This window comes from Nanorana parkeri, unplaced genomic scaffold (genome assembly GCF_000935625.1).
Source record: "Nanorana parkeri isolate BGI_ZX_2015 unplaced genomic scaffold, ASM93562v1 scaffold21, whole genome shotgun sequence".
Lineage (NCBI taxonomy): Eukaryota > Metazoa > Chordata > Amphibia > Anura > Dicroglossidae > Nanorana > Nanorana parkeri.
The window spans coordinates 1,869,472-1,885,875 of NW_017306289.1; the positions used below are offsets into that span (position 1 = coordinate 1,869,472).

Consider the following 16,404-nt stretch of genomic DNA (forward strand, 5'->3'; position numbering starts at 1 on the left):
GGGTGAAGAGTTCAGGAATGGAGTGATACGGTGGTGCAGAAGAGCCACTCGCAGATCCGTATGAACAGTAACATGAAGGATTGAAGGTGGGCAAACACTCTAGACAAGGGGTCCCCAGCCCACAGGCGGCGGATTGGTCTGTGGCCTGTTAGGAACTGGGTCGCAGCTCCCACTCCAGGCCCGCCCCTGCAAATAGATCTGGCCTTTCTGGATAGCCTCGGTATGCTCAATGGCAATCCGGGCCAGCTACAAATCAGGCAGAGGCGGGCCTATAATAAGGCATATTAGAAGGACGCTTGCTGGGGCCTCTCAGGGCCCTACTTAGGAGCGTGATGCCTGATTAGGGAGCCGCGACTGCTGTGCTGCACCCGCCAGTGAGACTCTCTGGACCCCTGGCGAGAGCCCGCATTTGGCACCCGAGAAATGTTTTTTTCCGGTTTGGGTCTGACTTTTTATTTTCGGTTTTGTTTCATTTCGGTGCACCTCTATTTAAAATCTTATCCAGCAACTTCAAAATCTCTTTCTCCCTTTTCATGCAACAAATGGTGCAACTTGCAACAGATCCATGTAACTGTTGAGAAGGTTTATATGAATCTGTTGCAGAATTGCCTGTGCCACATAAACTGCATCCACCCAGTTTTATGAATAAACTTCTTTGTATATTAACAGATTTTATGAACTTTATGCAAATATTTAATGATAGTACAATAAAATCCACCATTGCCTATATCAGGGATGGGTCCTATTCATGTGGCAGTCAGACACAAAAAAACAGTTTATATGGATCTCATACTTGTCATGAGCTCATACTTGTCCTAATGTCCTGGTGATTAAGGATTTACCATACATAGAGATCACAGTGAGCTCACTTACAACATTGTAAGAAGTCACATTGTAGGACTGCTTAGTTTCCACACATTCCATCTGACTGAGTGCCTTAGTGCGGCTATTGTTGTTGGAAGTGAGACTAGACATTAGATCAATAGAAGACTGCTAAAATAAATGCACCTTCTGGATAGCAATACTCTCTAGCCAGGGAAAATAAAACAAAGATCTGGCACCAAGCTTGTACATTTTATGTGATGCTTGAATTTACCCTTGTCTTAGTGATTTATTGGGGGAGGGGGTAATAATTCAGCCTTCGCTAATGTCAGAATTTTGAGAAACATAGCAGCTGTTTACATGCCTACAGTTCTCTATTGTCTGGATCTGGTTTTAGAACAAAAATATACACTGAGTGGCCAGATTATTATGACCACCCCATCAGTACTTCGTTGGGCCACCTTTTGCCTTCAATACTGCGGCGATTCTTCTTGGCATCGACTCCACGAGATGTTGAAAGGTGATTCGAGGAATCTGACAATCTCACTGCAGTCTATGCCCATCAAAACTTGAACTATTTCACAGCACCTCTTTCGAGGTGAACACAGGGATCTGCAAATATTGTCTAAATACAAGAGGCATGTGTATTCTAACTTGGTGTGCTTTGTGTATTTTCTCAAGATCTGTGCAGGATCCAGTGTGAAACTTCACCTCTGTGCAGGGGATTCCTGTAATAAAGACCGTACACTGCTGCTCTCTCTCCCTTTATAGGGTGACTGGTCTTGTATACGCCCCCCTCCTATAGTTGTCTAGTTGTGGGCCCCTCCCACAGCTCTTCCCTCTGCATGGGCTATGAACAGCTCAGTTATGATATCACTGCTACTTATACAAGGTTATATCTAGTTTTGCAAAGGCATTTGGTGCACACAACATGTTCTTCTATTCCTTGTGGCTATTGAGGAATATATTCAGATGAAAGTTTTTGTGTCCAGAGTTCAACTTCAATAAATAATACCAATGTTGGCAACCAAACTAGAATACTGCATCATGCTTGAAATGAATATTATACGAATAATTCAGACAAAAATCAAACCTTGGAAGTATATTGCTCCAAGCTCAATCCTGGAATAGACTACAATCTCATGTTTAGTTTTGTAATTGTATTGAGATTGAAGTCTATCATGGGAGCGAGCTTGGAGCGGTGTCTACAACACATAGGGACCATGGAGAAGAAAAGTAGCCACCCTCCAGAAGGAAAGACAGTGTCAGCACCAATTCAGAGATGATTTGAGGATCTACAGCTGAGCAATACACAAATAAGGTTCAGTATTATTAATAGTTAAGGCACCTGAATGTATTTTTAAGATTAAGGGCCAATTCACACCATGTGCTTTGGAAAAAATGGCCAATGCAAGACAAGGCAATTTTCCTTATCACAGAGGGTACCCTTTCACACCTTCGCGTTTTGGTAGGAACGCAGTGGTGTGCACTTTTTTTAATGCAGCGGGACGCAACATGGTACAACCGCCTCGCACCTTGTTGTGCTTGTAGAACTGAATGAAATGTCACTTGTGACACTTCAATAAAGTTCAAACAAAACAAAAAAAAGTACACACTACGATGCACCAGGATCAGCGCATTGATACTGTGGCAGGCACTGCACACCAAACGCTGTACGATTAGCGCAGTGTCTGGTGTAAATTGGTCCTTAACTCTTGAATTTTGTGTCACTTTAATTCTGATTGAGATGTTATATTTCATCTGTAAAAATATGAAACTAGGCTATGAACACTCTGAACAACTTTTCCCAACAATGTGACATGAACACTACACCCCCCACCCCTGATAATAACAAAGGGTGATATTTCTCAAGAAAAGGGAAGATATATATCATAATAAAGTACTGATTATATTCAAACAGACGGGGAAAAGGAAATAAACTTCATTCGGCAAACAAAATGAAACAGTGTTATCATTGAAATGCTTAAAAAAAATAACCCGGCTTTATGCATACATTTCTCTCTTCTCTACAATAAAAACGAGTGATGAAAAAAAAATAAACAGACACCCACAGAGGTGTTTTTGATTGACAACTAACTAGAAATCATCAAAAACACTAGAAAAATACAAGCTGGCTATTCATATAAGACAGTACATTCAAAGAATGTCCCCAAAACAAAGGTCAGCATTGATAAAGATCATAGATTAAAAAAAAAAAAAAAAATTGCTGTGTGCCCCGTGTTTATGTTTTGTCCCAGTCAAGAATAACAGAATGATGACACGGCACTGATATCATATGACCAGAGGTCATCCAGGTTCAGTGAACTCGGGAATCCCTAGTTCTATAGTCACCGACCACAAGGCGTCACTCTTCTTGAGGCTTCACTGTCAACATATGCAATAATTACAACAGGGAGCACAAACTCCAGCCCTCCAGCTGTAGTAAAACTACAAATCCCATAATGCATCTGTCTCTGGGAGTCATGCCTGCAGCTGTGAGAATCTTGCAATGCCTCATGGGATTTGTAGTTCCACAACAGCTACCCCCGGTTTATAGGAAATGTAAAGGCTCCGTTTACCTTGTTAGACGATGTTTCATGTTACACCCAGAAATGTAACTGCATCTCACACGGTGTGACTATGTTGCCATAAGGCACCGTTCAAACCTCAGCAATGGCGTTTTGATGCACGTTTATGCTTGTTTTTGAAGTGTTTTGCAGGCATACAGCTTTAGGAATTCTCATGTTTGGCCCAATGGAAAGCAGTGGCATCTGTGACATCATGCAAAAATGCCTGAAAAACATTTAAACACGTCACAAGCGTTTTTGAGCTTTTTTTTTCTTTTCAATTTAAGTGGTTTATATTGAAGATTAATGCTCAAATCTGCCTGGAAAAAAAAACCTCATGTACCTTTCGAAGCTTCAGGTTTTTCTAGTTACAAGTGACAGAAAGCTCAGGTGTGAACAGAGGCCATAGAAAACAGTGGGATTCCTTGTGATCAGCGGTTTGTTGCGTTGAGCTTCACAACGCCTAGGTGTGAATGGGGCCTAAGAAAGTGACCCTGCGACAGGGGCGTCCCGAGGCTGGGTGACACCCGGAGCGGTGTCCGAGTGTCACCACGCCGAGACGTCCGTATGCTGATACTTGCTGGCGGCCATCTTGGTGATGGACGCCGTCAGAGAGAGAGAAGGCCGTCAGAGAGACAGTCACCCGGCGGGATAAGGTATGCCGCCGGGTCCCCTCCTCTCTAAGTCATTTTGGTGTCACCCTTCCAATGGTGTCCCCCCCCGGGTGCGGGCCGCACCCCCCTTGTGACGCCACTGCCCTGCGAGGCCCTGAAATGTCAGTATATGTCAGTGGCATTGTTCTTCATGATAAATTGGTGAGATGCAATTACATGTCTGGAGTGCCGGCAACTTTACATCTCTCAATCTGGTTTTGGAGTGGCGCCATTCGCTGCCATCACCTAGAGCACCCACCTATTATTTGAAAGTCCAGTACCGTAAGGAGTGCAGCTTCATATATGAACTGAAAGCCATATTCAAGGTGTAACATGAAACATGGCCACCGCCCGCCAACTTCACCCTCCCCCTTACCTGAACCATGGCGTTCTTCTCCCTGAAGGCTGCTGCGTTATTTGAAAATGGCCTTAGACAGGATGTGTGGATGAAGAGAATAGTGACATAACCACATTGTAGTCCTTACATTCTTCCTCATGTCCATGTTACTGAATGTCTATATGTACAGACATGGACAAAAGGGAGGATTTGCAGGAGCCAGAGCATTGCACTGATTGCAGTTGCAATGCTTTTTCTGGCTCCAATGCAAAAAAATAATAAATGCATTTTTTTCCTGTATGAATGTTTGCATTTTTTTTTTAAGTTGAAATTTCCCTTTAATAATAACCTAGCTTTGAGACAGTATTAGAGCTGGTTGATCAGGCAAAAAAAAAAAATATCATTATACCAAAATCAGACCTAAAAACAGAAGTCAACAGAGGTCTGTTTACTTGCAATTTCATAATCCGTTGACATCCATTGTATTTTTTTATTATTTACTTGCCAATCTTTATTTTAAATAACGTCCTGAGTGGACAAACTACTCTGTATTTTGCTTTTACTGAAAAAAAAGTAGCACATGTTCTCTTTTTTTTCCTCTCTCGCAGACTCACACCCATACATTTTTGGCTTCCCTTCCATTGACATCCGTTGAAAAATGGATGCCAATGTATGTGGTGTGAATGGGGCCTAAAGGTTTACTGCAGGGTTAGACAAATCCCAGGAGCCAGGTAGACATGGTTTACTGTCAAATAAAATGATTGAAGCCACAAATGAAAGCACAAGGGGTCAGAAAGAAAACCATTATTACACAGCAAAAAAACAAAAGGAACTATTGGCCATGGCATTCTGTAATATATTCTACACCAAAGTTTCCAAAGCAGTGGAAGTCACACTTGGGGGTATTTTGACATGTTGAAAAAAAAGGTATGGCAGCCTTTTAGCCCCCATTTACTCCCGAAAGTATTTCCTGAAGCGTGACACCGCTCAACATGAAGGATTCCATTATTTTCAATGGTGTTGTGTCACTTATAGCCAGAAAAACTACTTTGTTGGTTTTTTTTAGGCGAAATCGCACATTTGTGGCCCAAGAGACGCTAGATAGTACGTAATGCACGTTATTCATACAATTTCATGCCTAATATCGGTCTCATCCTTCCACTAACCAGCTTACAAATTGCTAAAACAAAAATCACTCAAGCCTGAACACGTGAGAAAACACACTAAAACATGCAAAATTAAGCTTCAGAATCACTTTAAAATACTCACACGCAAGTGTGAATAAGAGCATAAGGTAAAATAATAACAGTTGAATAAATCTTAATGAATAATTTATTTCTAGTTCTATTTAATAATTTATATTTAAAGCAGATGTTATTAAGTAATTTATGTATCATAAAAAAAACTATTTTTGGATAATATGTATACACAAATAAGGGTACAGCCAATACATATACAGGTCAAGGAGTAATTAAGATGAGCTTTCCCACCCCAGATGGTACTTTGTAATTACGGTCTATTATGAAGAGCCATATTGCTTAAAGGGAATGCAGTCTTTTCATTTTTTTTGATAAAAAGTTTGAAAAATGTTTTTGTATCTTTTTATTATAGTATCATGTATTATTAGTTTGCACATAATTTCATGTGGCACATATTTGGAGTTTACCTTTTTAAAGGCATTTTGTAAAAACATTAATACATAATAACTATTATGTGTTAATGTTTTTGTTAACAAAAACATTAACAAAACAAAACAGTTAAAAACATTAACAAAACAAAAAAGTTAACTGTTTTGTTAATGTTAACTTTTTTCCCAGGCATGGCAACCTTTAACCATTTCACTGCCACCAACGTAAGTCATACGTCTGTGGCAGCAGGCCCCATTAAACAGACCCGCCAGGACTGTTTTAGAGCTGCAGCTAACGATTATTTTCAAAATCGATTAGTTAGCCGAGTTCGATTAAATCGGTTAATCGGATAAACAATAAAATAAAGTTTAAAAAATGGCTCCTGTGATAGATTCTGGCAGGTGAACTGCCACCAGATTGCTTCCAAGGGCCAGCGTAGTGAATTTCCTGCATGGGCCAGGACTGGCAATGAGTGTCGGTGGGGAAGGAGACCAGCAGACATCTGTTCACCCATCTCCTCCCCACTGAATAGGGCCGAAACCGATGTTGGTTGCATCACTTCCGGTCACCCAGCTGTCATTCTCCAGCTGCAGAACCCAGGGGAAGTAGCTATTGGAGCGCAATGTGCGCTTCAATAGCGTCTTTGGAGTGGAAAGGTGACACTAGGGGTCTAATAGACCCTTAACGCCACCTTAAAGAGAGCCTGTCACCTCCAACGTGCTATCACATAGCAGTTACGTAAAATGTTAAAGTCCCCCGTCCCAGCCAGAGTGCGCATGTTAACGTAAAACATATGACCTATGTACGAAAACTATGATCGTGCTACACATGTTAGGTATTGCTGCGTGTGCCAGAGTGAGAACAATAATTCTAGGCCAATATTCAAAGATGTATGCAATTTTTTACCTTGGCATGTTGGGTAAACTATTTATTCGTTGTAACCTCATCTTTTATATTTCGTTATCCCCCTATGCGATAGCAATGACATTAAGTGTAAAAAAAAAAATAAGTTGCATATAGAAAAAAGTTTACAAATGTTTAAGTCCCCCACTCCCACGTTTACGCACATATAAATGTAAATACGGGTCAGAAAACGACAATTGCGCCACACGTTACATATCGCCACACGTTACATATCGCCGCGAACGTCGGAGTGAGAGCATGTTTTATAATTTAATATAGGGGAAACAAGTTTTTTTTTTTTTTCTGTAATTTTGCCTTACTATAGTAAAAAAAAAAAAAAACCCAGTGGTGATTAAATACCACCAAAAGAAGGCTCTATGTGTCCCTAAAAAAATGGTATAAAATTCATTTCAGTACAGCGTTGCATTACGGAATAAATGTCAGTCAAAGTACCGCAGAGCTGAATACTGAAAAATGGCCTGGGCTGGAAGGGGGTGTAACACCGCGGACTTCAAGTGGGTAAAATGGTACATTTTCTCAGTTGAAACATTCAATCTGTTTTCAATTGTGAATAAAATACGGGTTCAGGAGATTTGCAAATTATTGCATTCTGATTTTATGTAGATTTTACACAGCGTCCCAACGTTTTTGGAATTGTGGTTGCATAATGTTTTGGGGGTTTTAAGTAATTTTCAGGCCCCTTCACATCAAGGGCCCCTACAGAAAAAAACATATGGAACCCTTCTTCACTGCTCTATTTGACACTGAAAAAAACAAACACCTTAACATAAACTTTGAATAACCGTTTTAATCACTGCAAATAATTAATCGTGTCTACCTCTGGATGCCAGTGTTGGGCCTCGTTCACACAAGCGGCAAGGGAGCGACAGAACTAGGCAGTTGATCTGTGGTTTTACTGCTGCAATGTCGGCATTGCAGTTGGCCAGTGCTATATAAATTACTGGGGTATGATGCTTTGCGATGTGTTAATATACAGTATGATGCATTTGGCAGGTGGTGCCAACTCTCAAACGCTATCATTGCGAAGAATGTGTACTGCAATAGAAAATCCCTATTTGGATTAAATTAAATTGCATTCAGGAGGCGGCAGCATTCACCACCTTCTCACTGCCGGGCAGTATTCGCCACCTCCTCAATGCCGGCCAGCCGCTGTTCCACCACAAAGCAGTGAAGGCTGCCGCCCAGTGAATTCAGCCTAAGGTGCTACAATAGAGGATGAATTTTGTCCAATCCAATTATCTATGATCGTACCAGGGATCAATGATATGTCTATGCATACCCTCTGACCTCCCCAGGTAACTCCTGGAATCAATCGGCTAGAATGGATTTTACCAGATGATTGGAACCCTGTTCTCCCTAAGATAAGGCAATGCCACCAGCACCTGCTCAGTGCCCCCTCCCTCCCCTTACTCCAAAGGGATGTATGTTTAGGAAAATGGAACAGGAATGTTTATGGAAAGATCTTTTTCCATGATAAATCTTTTGGCAGTGGACTTAAACCTGGATGTCAAACAGCCATCTGATTTCTATAGGCAGCATTAGAAAAACATATGAAGAAGAAGCAAGACAGCTGCCCAGCGACCGTGCCCTCATTAATCCACTAAACCAGAAGCTGGCCAAATCTGGGAAATCATTTTTATATAAAACTCAGAGGACATTCCAAATGCACTGCAAGGTTTATTGATTAGCATTACCAATCCACTAACTGTCAAAATAGACAGCACATGGAGCCTATTAGAAAGGAAGTTGTCAACTAGATTTAAAGTGTATTTCCACCTTTGCAGCCAAATTTGGATAACATCTATTTTATATTTGTTATACATTCCCATCCACATAGCAGAACTTAAAAACGGCTGCTTGCATATTATATTTTCTTACAAATCCTACCCAGCTCCCCTCCCCATGCAATGTTAAGGAGGGGGCAGTGGGGAGTTATGTTTACCCCAATTAGCCCTGTCTGTACTGTGCTGGCAGAACTCACTATCAGCTGTAAGCTGGATGATTTGAACACTGTCTGCCCAAACAAAGGGCATTGTACATTAATAAGGGGAAACTCAATGTGTCCTTAGTCTTTCTATGGGGACAGACTCCATTTTAAACTGTTCAGAATAGCATGCAGTCTTGCACATAGGCCTCCCCCAAATTAATATCTAAAAAGGTAAGAAATATTTAAAAAATATATTTTTTTGGTAGGCTGTACAAATAGGCACACATAAACATATAGTGGAATTTTTTGAAATTTGACTGCAAAAGTGGAAATACCCTTTAAATTCAAAGACCACACCATACATATGACTTGTCATCTGTCCGACTTGCTGCTATTACCCCGCTTACCATAAAACTAATCCCTACCTCTACCACTCAACAGCTGGAGCCTTAGTGACCAATAGATGCACCCACATTGGGCTGTTGAATGGTAGAGAAGGGGACTTAGTTTCAGAGTGGTTGAGTTTAGCAATAAATCAGAAGTCCAGGAGTTATGTGGTCCTGTATTTCAGTGGTGCCCCAAGTCCACAGAAAGCAAAAATACATGAAGATACAAAAAGTACTCCCTAAAATATTGGCATATACAGCTTTGTTTACATCTGAGGAATACAGTTGGACATCCAGTGTATCACCAAGTGATCATGCACTTCTTTAAACCCAACATCATACACAGTTTATATTAGGGAATCATGCATAAGGTGTCAGGACAGCATTAGAAAAAGATGTGCATGTGCGCCAATGCACAGGACAAGGGTCATTTACAGCAGGCTGTGTATGCATCCACATTTGTGGATGCTAATTAACAAGAACGTGCTAATCCACAAGGGCACGTTTTATGGATATGTGGGCAGGCAAGCTTGGGGACTCACATGCCTCATTCCAGGCTTGGCACCACACAGCAGGGAAGTGCGGTCAGGGGAGGCAGGTGAGGCAGAGCCTCACCTAGTATTATGGAAGAAAAAGCTGTCAGCTTGTAACATGTAACCCGCTATGTAACCTGCCATGGACGGAGCACTGCCTGTTAATTACAGGCAGCGCTGCATTCGACTTTTGACAGGCAAGAGCTGTCACAGCCTCTACTCTTTGCGCCATTGGTCCAAGCTGTCCAATCAAAAAAGAAAGAAACAAAAACACTGAGGCCATCAATCTCGATGCATCAGCAGTGACGAGCAAGTGAGGGACAGGGAGGCTCCTCCCTGTCCCCTCCTTCACACCAGCTTGGGGGGTGGGGCTTCAGCCAGCGGGGGCGAGGCTGGGGATTGCCTCACCCGGAACCAGGAGGTACTGCATGCCACTGCCAAACAGCCTTTTTAAGGGACAGTCCTAAGTGAGGAAGTTGCTGGATGGTACCCTGAGACTTGAATGTAAACCTTTATCTAGATCTGCTTTTCCATTGCTGCCTAGGCCTGCCCTTAGACTTGTCTCTGCTCTGTTACGGACCGCAGCTAGTTCGTGCTCAATCCCAGTGTGACCTTGGCTAGATCCTGACCCCAACTTGTCTCTGCTCATTCCTGTTGTGTGAGCTCGGCTAATTGCTGACTATGGCTAATCTTTGCTCACCTTCTGGAGTGACCTTTGCCTGCTTCCTGATAACGACTCTGCCTGCTACCCTACCTGCTGTCTCCTTGGCTACCTAGCCACCTGTCCAGACCACGTTTCCAGCCTGCTGTGTGTATCAGTGTCCTGGCCAGCTGTCTTCCGGTCTGGCCATCCACGGAACCCTCCCCTCCAGTCTGTGTGAGCACCTCACAGCCAAGATTGCCTCCAGAAGTGAGCTTCCATGAACTGAACTCCTGGCAACTGTGCCACTCTGTGCACTCTCCAGGGGTGTCTAGAGCAGAGGTGTAAGGGCAGCCCTCTTCTCATTTCAGCCTTCAACTAGGCACCTAATATAAGGACTAGAAGAGAGGAAGATGCTTATGGAAACCTATGCCAAGGCTTGCAAAATAGTAAAGCCAAGTAGTCACATTAGAACCAAAGAAGAAGGTTACACAGATGTGCTTTCATCACACTACTGGGAATTTAGTCTACGATTCTTAAAACACAACCATTTTATGGTCTGACTTCATACTGAAGAGGAAGACACATCCATCTCTTCAGCTCCGGAAGTCCAGTGATGTTACTAATTCCTAATAAACAGAAAGAATGAATACATGCTTTGGCAAACAGAGAGTCTACTTTGTGTAATGCCTGGGTCAAGTTATATTTTATGTTCATTATCATTCAAATAAATTAGACTATTAGTCCATACAACCATTTGAAACCTGACTTCAGCTATCATCTTATCCCTGGGAAAGACCAACTGCTTCAAAACTACAGAAACTATGTCATCTATTATAGCAACGGCCCTTAGGCCCCATTCACACTAAGCGATTTATCGCGCATTTTTGCGAGAAGTCGCCGGCCAATGCTATTCAGTGGGGCTGTCTTAGCTCCATGTTGCCCGTCGCTGTAGTAGGACCCTTTTTCAGCGGATTTTGCACGATTTTTCTATTTTTTTAATGGAGCCCGACAGTGAAGGTCACACTACCGTCACTGGAACGTCGCCCCGAAAGTCGCGCTATCCCGGCCGCGCGGATCTGCTGCAAAAGGTATGTCGCTTTATAGTGTGAATGGGGCCTTACAGTTATTACTGTAAATGTTAAATTCTGTGTGATGTAAACACAGCTATGAAAGCTTCCTCTATAGTTTCATATTAAACCTCCAGAGGACGTGGACATCCTGTGTGGCGGCTTCTCAGTTACTACAACTATATTAAACCTACCCTATTAGTATTAGCCGGTCACAAATGCTAACAGGACCATGGATCCACTTTTGCTGTCCGCATGGAAATCAACAGATTTTAGTTAAGTGCCAGTCACCGTGTAACTACCTCTATGCAGAGTAATACCCATACACAGAGACTACTTAGACCTCTTTAAAAAGGTAAAGTCCACTATTTGAGAACAATGTATGATATGGGTGTAACATGAGACACGGTCTCGAAGGTAAACTTAGCCAATATCCCTCAAAGCCTGCATCATACTGAATAAAACTATCAGATGAATCAAATCCAACCTGCTAAAGATACAATAGCCATACGCGGGTAGATTTTTGTACGAATGCTCATACGAAAACTCTCACCAGAACATTTGAGAACACCTTTAGAGACCTGACATTCAATTCTGGAAAGGAATAGAAATTCCTGAACAAAAAATGACTGTTAGAGTTTTATTTGTTCAAGAAATATTTTCCATTCTGCTCCTTTAATTTTTTTGTCATGCGGTTGAAAATGACCATCGACTTGACCTAATTAACTAGAGAATCAAATGAACGTTCCAAAAACAAATTGGTTTGAATGCAACATTTAACCATGTGCACCCAAGTTAGGGATAGTATAACTTATCTCCAGATCCCAGGGGTGGGCAACTCCGGCCCTCCAGCTGTTGTGGAACTACAAGTCTGACAGTTACAGGCATGACTCCCAGAGGCAGAGGCATGTTGGGATTTGAATTTAAAAGGAGAACTATGGGGTTAGGGCTTTTCCCCATAGTTCTCCTTAGGGTAACGGGAGGACACAAACTAGCGTTCTCCTGTCACCCTAAGCTCAGTATTCCGCGATCTACAGCTCGCGGTATACTAAGACGCCGCAGCTGAAGCGGATACCGACAATTATGTCTGGATCCGCCCAGCTGCGTGAGTGACTAGAGGCAGAGCCAGCTGTAGCTGCCCCCTCCCCCGTCCGTTCAGCCAGTCAGCGCTGGAGGATCGGACAGGGGAATCCAGCCCCTACCCGTCATGGCAGAGAGCCGTGACAGGATCGAGAAGTGAGCGAACGCCGGTATGTGTTCGCTCACTTCCCGATCTACTGAGCCGACCTGTGACAGTCTCATTGTCACAGGTCGGCTAGAACTATGAGGTGAGTGAAAAGCACTCACCTCATAGTTCTCCTATAAAGCACAGCTGGAGGGCCCGGAGAGTACTTTGACCTCTTTAAATGCATGCATCATACTAAATAAAAATGATCCGATTACCTAAATCCAAGCTGCTAAATGTATCAATAAGTCCTGAGCTCTGCCAACCGTCTTTTTACTATGCATCTCAGAAATGTGTCTATTTCACAATGACAACGGGCTATCTGAGCTCACATGGAACATGACATAATTCCCCACTTATATGAACTACTGATGCAATAAAACAAGTTGTAATATACAAGTATTTTTTTATGCGCACATTTTTAAAAATAGCAAGTGTTTTTAAATAGAAAAAATACCTTCTTGCTAAAACGAAAGCAGAATAGAAAACACCAACTACTTCCATCTGCAAGAACACAGAACTGGTCTCCTAGGACTTGTGCAGCCTTCACAGAACTGCTCAACATCAACCCTCAACATCCACTGCCAGGCCCACAGTGGACTGATGTTGACCAGTTCTGTGAAGGCTGAACAAGTCCTAGGAGATCCAATTTAAGGGGGTGAAGGATTTACAGGAGCACAGGTCATACTACAATCTGGGTGTACAATCTCAACTACATTTACCAAAACTATGTAATAGGAGGACAACATGCAGTCCAGCCAATTTACATCCAGCCACACAGGCCCTTATATTACATAGATGTTGGTAGCTCCAATCAGATTATATAGTGTATGGTCAGCTTAAGGCTCACCATACACTACAATCTGATCGTACAAGTCTTTATATCTACCAACAACTAGGTAGCACAAGGGACTGGCTTTCTGGATGCAGACTGATTGGATAGTTTAGGCGGGTACTCATGACATAATTTTGACATAATTTCTCCAGCTATTGTAGAACTACAAGTCTCATGAGGCATTGCAAGACTTGACAGTTACAGACATGACTCGCAGAGGCATGATGGCATTTGTAGTGTAAGCAGTGCTGGAGGGCCAGAGTTGCCCACCCCTATACTAGAGGGTAGAAGGAGAGAGCTAGCAGGGGTAGGCAACTTTGGCACTCCAATGGTGGTGGAACTACAAGTCCCATGAGACATTGCAGGACTCCTGGCAGCCACTGGCATGACTCCCAGGGACAGGTGCATGATGGGATTAGTCGTTAAAGCACAGCTGGAGTTGCCCACCCCTTGTTTTGGTAAATCTAAAGTTGATTGTACAAAGATTGCAGGTGTGTGACAACCCTCAAATTGGAGGACTACATACAACGTGTAACATACACAATCAACTTTAGAATAACCAAAACAATGTAACGCGAGGGTCTGTCTAACCTATCCAATCAGGCAGGCCCTTGTACTACACAGCTGTTGGAAGATCTGAAAGAGATTGTGACGTGTGTGGAGCTTCATACAAATCCGAATGTGTCAAATAATACAAAGCAGAAGAACCTCAGAAACACATGACCATGAAATTAAAGAAAATGACTCATGCCAGTGAGAGTGGGGCAGCCTTTGTAGAGGCCAGCTACTGCAAGGCTATGGCAGAGATGCTCCATAGAGATGAGACAGCCAGGTCGTGGCCATGGAGAGGATGCAGCTGCTGTGTGATGGATACATCATTTGGATGGCTCAGCCCAGCACTCATCACACTGGCCAGAAAGCAGAAGCATTCAGACATGATAGATCACAAGTCTGCCCCTACACTAAACCAGCATCCCTCCCTGTGCAATCAATGCACCTACCGTGCAGAGCCCCCTTCCATCCAGACAGCACAGGGACAGGCGGGGGGGGTGGTTGTTCAAAAAAGCAGCAGGGAACGAGCTGCCACTCCTTGCAGGTTGATGATGCGTTCCTCACACTCTCACAGCAACATACAGCCACAGCACAGATTCCTGTTCAGCCCCCAGATGACGTCACTGGCCCCGCCTCCTCCTTGCTCAATGTCGGCACCGAGCTGTTGCTTCAAGGCTTGTGCATGTACTGAGCAATGAGGTCAGAGCGGAGGGGCTGGCTGTGTCACCGGCTAGCACTGACAGCTGTGCCCCAACGTCCCTCATACGAGGGGAGGGCTCATCATCCCTGACATCCACACTCATCTCAGTTCAAAGCATGGCTTTTATTGACGGCTGCCTCATTCCTGCATACACAGCTCATTCATAAAAAGTCACAGACAGTTATATTTCATGAGAAAAGTACAACCCTCAAAAATAAAGATCCTTATCCTTCTATAAAGTGGTGGGTTCAGCCCCTCCAGCTGGCAAAATGGCTGCATTTGATTGGATACAAGCACTATTGGGGAACATTTTAACAGCGGGCTCCTTCAATTTTGTAATGGAAGGATGGGAGACAAGGCCACCCACCTATGGCCAGTTCATCAAGAACCAGCTCTAAGTTGGGTTTACACGGTTAGAAATTCGACCAAAGAAACAACATCGAATTCAGAATGTTCGTTCGACTTCCCGAGCGTTGATGTGGTCAAAGCGATGATTGATTTCGACCGCAGGGAGGAAAAAATTCAAAGGAGCATGTAGGAAAAATGTTTCTCCATTGAACGAAATTCAAACAGTGAATGTGGTTTTCGTTCAGGAAACGCCATTCGTTCCAAAATCGAATGTTAAATGAAAAGGAAAATTAAGCACAATTTCGAATGACAATTGCTAAGCCTCTGATGATATTGCCGAATGTCACCACAGGAACGTTCATACAAAAATCTACCCTTGTGCACACTTGTGAATGGGGCCAATTGGGTGAGTGGGGAATTGCTCTGTGAGACTCATGTGAACTGCTGCAGGTGGGAATCACTGTACAAGGCAATGACAGCTGCCAGTGCCCGCAGCCATTCATATGTAATTAGACATCTTGCCTGCAGACAATCACTCCTGGACACAAACAGTGTGTTCCATGGTTCTCGCCTTTAGGTAATTACAACATGTCCAATTACATGCAAATGGCTGTGGGTGCAGTCAGCTGTCGTTGCTTTGTATAACCACTCCGCTCCTCAGGCAGGGGCTCCTCATATTGAGGCAGCCTGAGGAGGTAGCCTCAGGCGGCATCTCATAGGGAGGGGGCAGCAGCATGGCCGACTAACAGCACACCCAGGGCCGGTGCTAGACAATTTTGTTCCCCAGGCAAGAGCAGCACGCGGCCCCATTCTCCTGCCATGTAGCTTCTGCAGGCAACAGGTGGATGAAATTTAATTTGAAATAGACAATAGCAGACTGGCTAATACAACCCCACCTACTGAGCAGAGGAGCGGACCTGAGAGAGAAAGTTGTCGCTCAGTTCCGCTCCTCTTCTTAGTGGGCAGGTGCAATAGCCAGCCAATTGGCTTGTGCAATATGAAATAGATGGGGGCGGCGTGAGTGGTTAAGGCTTCGCCCTAGGCGGCTGCCTAGTTTGCTAGTGGTAGCACCGGCCCTGAGCACACCCCCTTCCCCTGGCTGCCTTGTTCCGCCTTGCTGACATTTCAGAACACTGCTCCCCCCTTCTTCTGGCCGCCGCAGACAAAAAGTAAGGTAGGAACGGCCCAGTCTGCAGGTGGATGCATAGTGGGAAATGCTGTACAATGCAATTGCAGCACATTCGATTACATGCAAAA

General features: G+C 43.5%; 1 protein-coding gene across 2 annotated transcripts in view; it reads right to left on the minus strand.

Moving 5' to 3' along the window:
- The window catches only part of INPP4A (inositol polyphosphate-4-phosphatase type I A), a 103,186-nt gene extending 88,581 nt beyond the window's left edge, over positions 1-14,605 (minus strand). For both annotated transcript variants that reach the window (XM_018563388.1, XM_018563380.1), the window contains exon 1: positions 14,549-14,605. The gene's annotated coding sequence lies outside the window, so the exon portion shown is untranslated. The remainder of the gene's footprint in view (positions 1-14,548) is intronic.
- Between the last annotated feature and the right edge of the window lie 1,799 nt (positions 14,606-16,404).